The sequence below is a fragment of the Vicugna pacos genome, unplaced genomic scaffold (assembly GCF_048564905.1).
Source record: "Vicugna pacos unplaced genomic scaffold, VicPac4 scaffold_20, whole genome shotgun sequence".
NCBI lineage: Eukaryota > Metazoa > Chordata > Mammalia > Artiodactyla > Camelidae > Vicugna > Vicugna pacos.
Genome location: NW_027328741.1, coordinates 10,803,022 through 10,812,066, shown reverse-complemented (window position 1 = coordinate 10,812,066; position 9,045 = coordinate 10,803,022).

The window sequence follows — 9,045 nt, the reverse complement described above, 5'->3', positions numbered from 1 at the left end:
ATGGGATTTAAATGGGGGTATAAATATTTGCTTAAGAAGTAAAAATTAAGAGAGTAATAGAAAATGGAAAAGGAAAAATCAGATTAAACCTAGGGGGTGGTCAGTGTCCTCCTGGAGACTGTGTAATTTTAAAGTGAAGTCTTTCTGAATTCATCCTGTTTTGGAAGCTCAGCTTGCTTTTTCCAGAGGCCCTCCATTGGAGCCCTTATCTGTGCTGCTCCCAGGGCCTGTCGGCAAGCAGATCACTCCTTCTCCCAACACTTGTTCCAGTGAAGCTCTCTTTATTAAGTACTGGCTTGTCACTGACCTGACTAATGCCTCAGTCAGATGTTTCAGAATGACAAGGCAGGATTGGACATCACACCATCTCCCAGCCACATGGTCAGGGGCTGCGTTCCATCTCAAAAGGTGGGGGGCCAATAGCACCCTGAGGGTGCCGGTCTCTATACTGCACTATGCCCTGTCACTGATCTGGGCCAAAACCCATCTCCTTGTTTGTCCTGGTGGAGCAAGTTCTCTGAGGAAATAGGACGGAATGATCTTATCTGCCTCAGGCTGTAGACAAGTACCCAACTGGCACTTGAGTCTAAGTCCTTAGGAGTGAATGCAGGTTTTGCTCTCGCTGCTGCCTGGGTACAAAACACCAGAGAGCATGGTGGCTGTGTCTGAGCCCAAGCTCTCTTGTCCTAGAAACTTTTATGGATTTTCAGAGATGGGGAATGTACCCTTCCCCTCCCAGGGAACGTCTGCCCTGTTGCTAAATGGAGGGCCCAAGATGTCCTGCCCTGTGCACCCACAGGAATGGCACACAGTCCCGTCCATTCACCCAGGGTGCCCCAGAACAGCCATCCCCATTTTCCACCCAGCTTGGGCAGCATGGCCCTGCCACCAGCTGCCTAGATTCATATTGGGGTGGGTGTCACAAGGATTCTCTGTGCCTGTTTAACTTAGTACTGTCAGTCAACTTATAGTCTGTAGAGGTCTAATCCTTGGAGGCTCCCCCTCCATCATACCGACCTATCAGTTGGAGAGGGGAGACCCAGTGAATGAGCGCCAGTCCTTCTTTGCTGCTCCCTCACTGTGGGACTTGTCCCAATCTGTTTTGCCTTTTCTTCTTTCTTTCTTCATTTTCTCCTACCATATTTTTTGCATCTTTATCTTTTGAAGAGGACAATGCTGTATCAGAGTCTTGCAGGTTCTCTGGTTAGCCGAGTGGGTCTCTGGATGAGTCTTGGTGCATTTGTGGGAAAGGGTTAGCTATGAGGATCCTTTGGCTCCACCATCTTGCATTCCCCCACAAAAAGTCTCACTTTATGGTGGAAAATAAAAGCAACCAGTAAAAAGATGGAAAAGATATTCCATGGAAATGACAAGAAAGTGCAGATTGCAATGCTCAACTCATAGAAAATACATTTTAAAATAAGGGCCACAATGAAATATAAATATGAGATTATATACAGAAGAAGAGATCAATATAAAAATAGAGCTTTACACTCATTGAATTATATATGAACCCAACAATGTAGATCCTAACTATAAAAAGATATATTAGTAGACATGAAGGAATTAATTCATTATAAAATAATAATAGTAGATGAGTTTAACACCTCACTATTCTGATAGACATATCATCCAGAAAGAGTATCTGTAAGGAAACAGAGGTCTTATTGGCAAATTATATCATTTGAACCTGAGATATTGTACACTGCATCAGAAAAGGGGAACACATAATTTCTCAAGTGTGCACAGGATGTTATCTTAGGAATTAACCACATATTATGTCATGAAATGAGCCTTAGGAATTTTAAGCAAATATATATTACAGCATGTATTTTTCAATACACAATATTATGAAACTATGCATCAACTGTAGAAAGAAGAACAGGAAAAGCACAAACATGAGATTAAACCACATCCTTTAAAATATAACATAAAATAAGGTCAATGATTAAATCAAAGAAGTAATAAAATCATACCTGGAGACAAATTACAATGAAAACACAGCTTCAAAAAATGTATGGGATGCAGCAAATGCAAATCTAAGAGGGAAGTTTAGAACAATTCTGGCCTTCTACTAGGAAAAAGGAAACCCTCACACAAAGGACAAACATGCCACCAAAAATAACTAGACATATGAACAAACAAAACCCAAAGTGAGTAGAATGAGAAATCTTTAATGATTAGGTTGAGAATAAATAAAATAAAAATTAACATATAAATTAAAATTCATAAAATCAACAGCTTTTGTTTCTTAAAAATATTAACAAATTGATAATCATTTAGCCAGGCTTATCAAGAAATACAGAGTGGAACCATGCAAAATAAGAAATGAAACAGAAGAAATAATATCTGATAGCACAGAAATGCAAACAAAGATTTTGAAAGCACTTTGAGCAGTTATGTGACAAAAACTGGACGACCTTAAATAAATGGACAAATTTCTTGAAATGTACAGCCTGTCAACACTGAATAAAGAGCAAACTGAAAACTTGAAAAGAGCAATCAGTATAAGTTAAATATAATCTATAATGTTAAAAACACCACTTGAACAAAATGCCTGGATATCTTCACTAAAAACTCTTTCCTCTCATCTATTTCAAAAAATGTAGGAAGAAGGAACATTCCCAAAGTTATTCTATGAGTCCACCAATACCATGATAACATAACCTGTCAAAGACACTACCAAAAAAAACAAAAGAAAATGTAAAGCCAATATCCTTGACGAATATACATTAAAAATCCAAAATACATCAACAAATTAATCCAGCAATTCATAGAAAGGATTATACACAACGATCAATTTGATTCCTTCCAGAGTCACCGGGATGGCTCAACATACACAAGTCAATCAGCAAGACACATTTTTAATAATGGAAGGACTAAATTAACAGGACCATATCAATACACACAGAAAAAGCATTACACAAAATTCAACATACATTAATGATCAGAACTCTCATGAAAGAGAATACAATGGGAACATCTCTCAACATACTAAAGGACATTTATAAAAATTTATAATACTTTGGGGAAAAGCAGAAAGACTTCTGGGTAAATTTGGGAACATGACAAGGATTCCTACTCTCAGAACTTCTGTTCCATAGTAAAAGAAGAAAGGAAAAGGAAAAAAAAAGAAGTAAAAGAAATGCAAAATGGAGAGAAAAAGGCAAAATTGTCACCAGTACTGATGACATAACAATCTACATAGAGTCCTAAGGGCTCCACACAGATTAATATGAACAATAAATAATTTCAACAAGGGAGCAGGGTGCAAGATTAATGTAAAGTAGTCTCTTGCATTTCTACACATTAATCATGAGATACCCTAAAATGGACGTTGAAAACAATATTATTTAAAATCCCTTCCCCCCAAATACCTTGGAATAAATGTAACCATATATATGAAAGATCTACACACTGAAAATTAAAAAACATTGACAAAGAAATTAAAAATGATTCAAAAAATTAGAAAGATGTCTTGTGCTCTTGGATTGAAGGTGTTAACATTGTTAACATTGCCGTACTACACATAGAAAACTACATATTTAGTGAAATTCCTGTTACAAAGATGTAGTATTTCCCACAGTACCAGAAAATAAATAACTCTAAGTTTTACATGAAACCATTAAAAATTCTCCAAATGATCTTGAGAATAAACAACAAATCTGGAGGTATAAAATTCCCAGATTCCTTACTATACAACAAAGCTACAGTGATAAATACAGCATGGCATTTGCACAGAGATATAATCAATAAAATCAGATAGACAGCCTAGAAATAATTCCACACACCTATGAGCAATGAATCAATGATAAAAAAGGCAAGAGTACACAATGGAGAAAAGACAGTCTCGTCAATGGATGGTGTTTGGATAGCTGGACATCTACATGTAAAAGAATGAGATGAGAGCATTCCCTGACATCATATACAAAAATAAACTCCAAGTGTATTAAGGACCTAAATGTAAGACCTGATTCTATTAAACTGCAAGAAAGGAATATAGATGATACCCTATTCGTTATATATCATAGGAATATTTTCTTATATCAGTCTCCTAAGGTAAAAGAAATAAAAGCAAAAATAAGCAAGTGGGACCTAAATAAACTTGAAAACTTCTGCACAGATAACAACACTTTGAATGAAATGAAAACACTGCCTGTGTAATTGAAAAACATATTTGCAAACAATGCAAGTGACCAGGGGTAAATAGATGTAGGTTAATATATGTAACATGGATTTAGGTTACACAACTCAACATGAAAAACAAAAACCCAATCAAAAAATGAGCAGAGTATCTGAGTTAATATTTTTCCAATGGAAATATGCAGATGAGTAACATGCAAGTGATAAAAATGATCATTACTAATTTTTAGTTAATTTCAGGTCAAAACCACAATGAGGTATCACTTCACACTGGCCACATGGCTATTATCAAAAGTTCTACAAATAGAAAGTATTGGAGATGATGTTGAGGAAACAAATCTCTTGTATACTCTTGGTAGGAATGTAAATTGGTACAACTTCTATGGAAAAGAGTATTCAGATTTGTTCAAATCCTAAAACAGAATGACCAAATGAAGCAGTAATAACTCTCCTAGGAAAAATCTGGGGAAAAAACCCTAAATTGAGAAGAACCAATGTTCACAACAGCACTGTTTATAATATGCAAGACAGGGAAGCATTCCAAGAGTCCACAGTAGACTATGGACTTACGAAGATATGATGTTTCTGTAAATATGCAATGGAATATTTCTCAGCCATGAAAAAGTATAACACATTGCTATTTCAGCATCATGAATGGACCTAGTAAATATTGTTCTTAGTGAAGTAACTTAGACAAATACAAAAATATATAATATAATCTATAAGTGGAATCTAAAGAATAACAAATATCTGTGTACATCTATCTATAGCTATCTATTGATAGATGAGTGATAAATAGATACATAGAAGGAAAGATACATAGATACATGATAGATAGATAGGTAGACAGACAGACAAATAGATAGATATATAGATACATAGATGATAGATAGATAAATAGATAGATAGATTGATTGATAGATAGATAGATTGGTTGATTGATAGAGACATGGTAGAGAGATATAGAGTTTAGATAGGCAAGACTGAAGCAGACTGAAAAATATGGGAAAACATTTGTGTTTACCAAAGTGGAAGGGATAGACAATTAAATGGTAGGACACTGACAGACAAAAATTAGTATACGTAAAGGAGATAAGCAACAAAGATGATCTGTATAGATCAGGGAATTACACACAATAACTTATAATCATTGTATGTTACAATTATTGTAATAAATTATAATGAAATACAATCAACAAAGTGGTTGGAATCACTATGTTGTACATCTGAATCTACATATTATAGTTCATCAAATCTACTTTAATTAAAAATAAAACATCGCTTGTATAATTTAGACCTTTCTCTGCTGATAGCAACTTCCTTTAATTTTGTTTTTTTTACTCTTTTCCTTTTATTATTACTGACTCAAATTATTTCTGTTTCTTTTGTGAACATGTTACCAGATAGATGTATCTATATTTATTGCAACTGATTTCCTATATTTCTCTCTTTAATTCATATAGAAGAGTAACATTTAAAAACATACCCAAATAAACAGTTTCAAATTCCTGGTGGTCTCTGCTTAGTATTTTGCTCAATGTTTTGCGTATATTTGCCATTTTATTTTTCTTAGAATACCTCTTTTCTGCACCTCTTTTAAGGTGCCTCGGTTTTGTTTTTTACATCTCACTCAGGTTAGTTTTTCTGGTAAAGTCTTTATTTTCACTTTATATCTAAGTGATAACTGTGTAAAGTAGAGTATTCTTGGGTGAGATATTTCTTATTTCAGTAGTTTGAAAATGTCATTTTAATTACCCTTGGCATCTGTTTTCTTCTCAGCAATATGCTGATAGCCTAATGGGGGCTTCTTTGTAGATTATCATAACTTTCTTTGGCTGCGTTTTAAATTTTACTCTGTCATTGACTTGCCAATTGTCATATGACGTATCTTGAAGGAGGTGTCTTTGTCTTAAAGTTGTTGGTGTTTTGTTGGCTCACGGACTTGTATATCAGTTCCTTACCCAGGTTCGGGAAGTAATCAACTATTACTTCTTTAAATAAACCATCAGCTGCCTTCTAACTTTCTTCTCCCTCCAGAATTTCACTCTAATGTGCACTTCCTGAAGAAGTCTGATGGCTATTGTAGAATTTCCTCACTTTTTATTATCTTGTATCTTTGCCCTCTCCTATCATTCCTGGTATTGTATTGGTGAGTTTGCTAATCTCTCTTCCACAAAGACAGTCTTCTTACAGTGCTTTCTGTTGCATTGTTCATCTCATTTATTAAGTTCATCTGGTCTTCCAATAATGTTTATTTGTTTTATAGATTCAGTCTCTTAGGTAATGTATACCTTATCAAGATTTATTTTATTCCTGATCTCACTAAACTGCTTTCTGAGTTTTGTTTTTTATATTGAGTTTCTTTATGACAGCTCTTTGGATTCTGTATTAGTTATATGTCAATATTCCATGACTTTAAGTTTGTTCCCTGCAGGGTTGACATTCGGTGTGTGCGTGAGCGTGTGTGTGTGTATATGCCTGTGCGAGTGTGTCTGTGTCTGTGTCGGTGTCTGTGTGTTTGTATCTGTGTGTGTGCATGCCCTATAATGTTACTGTGATTGGTCATGATCCTGGTGAATTATTGCTCTGCTGACAGCAAAATCAGATTGGAATTTGGAGTCCTTGCTTTTGTTTTTGGTAGTTTGTAATATTACACAATTTTTGGTTTTACTTACCTGAGCTACCTCTGATAATATTTCAAAATGGCACATTCAAGTCGCAATTTTCTGGATAAAAGATTGCTTACATTATCACTTCTTAGAAAACTCTGGTAGTTAATGCCACTGTTGTCACTGGGCGTGTGAACCCTTCCTTTTATCTTATATCCCTTAAGATTCAGTGCACACATTGAGGAATGGTGTAAAACAGGTGGGTAGTTGGAATCAGGCAATTGCCTTTGCCATGTCCAATGTTGCAAGGTACATTGTCTCTACCACTGTGAATGGGGATTAAGGAGAGTATCATGAATGTCTGAGTGTCTAAAGGATGGAAATTCTGTCTGCATTGCGGCTCCCTCCAAGTTAATTTTGACCATGAATACTGGTGCAGTTAGAGGCTGAATCTGTGTGAACCACTGAGACCCTGTTTCTACATGTTACTCTGAAACTGTGGGCTCAGATACCATAGTAAGTGGACCTTGGTGGCAGTCACCAACTCTGCTCTTCCCTCATTTCAGCCTAATTTATGTGTTTTAGCCCACCAAACTTCAGATGTACATATATGTTCTGGAGTATTGTTTTGTGTTGTAGTAATTTTTGTTGAGATGTGATCATTTCACTGACTGTAGATTTAAAGAGAGAGACAAATAGTTTAAACTTATGTCACTTTATTCAAAGTCTGTAATTTTTCATTTAAAAGCTTAAATTCTAATAAGGACATTATAAAACAGTAAAGAAAGTGAATAAATCACTTCCCTTTATATCAGAGTACTACAAAATATTTTGTTTTTCCTGGGTTCTTTTCTTCAATGTTTTTCCCACATGCATGCACATTTTAGTATAATATATGCCTATAGTCTCTTTAAAATCTTTTAAATTATTAAAATATTTCTCTGTGTGGTAAATATAGCCCTGTTGCTTCACTAATATATAACTAGTAGCTTGCATATTTCTGTCTTCCTGATCCTTCTTCCCTGTCCCCAATGGAAACCACTAATTGGTACACTACACATATATATGTGATTCAGTTTCTGGTTTTTTATGATTATTTCTCTTATATCTTTAGTTTCCTCATGTAAGTGGTAATGTAGAGAGTTTTTCTCTGTATGACTTATTTTCCTATGTGCAACACATTCTGGGTCCAGTCACATTGATTCAAATAGCAGAATTTTATTTTTTGATATGACAATTGCTAAGTATTTATTATGTTATCTATATCTCACATCTACTTCAGCCAATCATCTGTTGATGGGCAGTTGAGTTGTGCTTCTCTCCTTGGCTATTATAAATGATAATGTTAAGAACATTTGGGGTAATATATCCTTTAATGTTTATGTTTTCATTTTATTCGGAATTATATCAAAAAATGGAATTGCTGTAAAATATAATGCTTCTATTTCTAGTTTTCTTCACACAGTCCACTCTTTTATAATAGTGGATGCATCAATTTATATTTCCACGAACAGTGTACCTGAGTTCCCTTTTATCAACATTCTTATTAATGTTTGTCATTTGAAGACTTTTTTTAATAGCAATTTTGGTTGCTGTGAGATTATATTTCATTCTGGTTTTTATTTATGTTTTCCTAATGAATAGCAACGTTATGTTTCTTTTTATGTGCATGAAAATCATACACATGTCTGTTTTTGAAAAGTTTCCATGAAGAACCTTCAACTGTTTTTAAGTGGGGTCTTTGTTTTTAAATATTTACTCTAATGTGCTATATATACAAGATGGATATTAACACCTTGTTGTTTTCATTGTCTGAAATTCTTCCTTCAATTCTGTGTATTGTCATAAGGCTTGCTGAATGTTTCCTTTGCTCTGCAAAAGATTTTGCACTTCACACTTATACAAGAAGTGGAATCCCTGTATCACATAATACACCTATTATTTCCTCAGTAAAATTAAAAACTGTTATGGTTAGTTTTCCTCTTTTTTTTTTTACTTAGGAAATAGATCAAAAATAAATATTGCTATGATTTATCTCAAAGGCAGTTCTGCTCCTGTTCTTGGTCAGAAATTTTAAACTTTCAGGTTTTACCTTTAGGAAATTAATCAATTTCTCTCTTATTTTGTATACTATGGAAGAAAGTGCTCTTACATCTTCATTTTACATGTACTGTCCATTTTTCCCAGAACTAATTGTTGAAGAGACTGCCTTTTTCCATTGTATACTCTTGCATGCTTCATTGTAGACTAATTGACCATATGTGTGTGGGTTTATTTTAGGACTATTTATTTT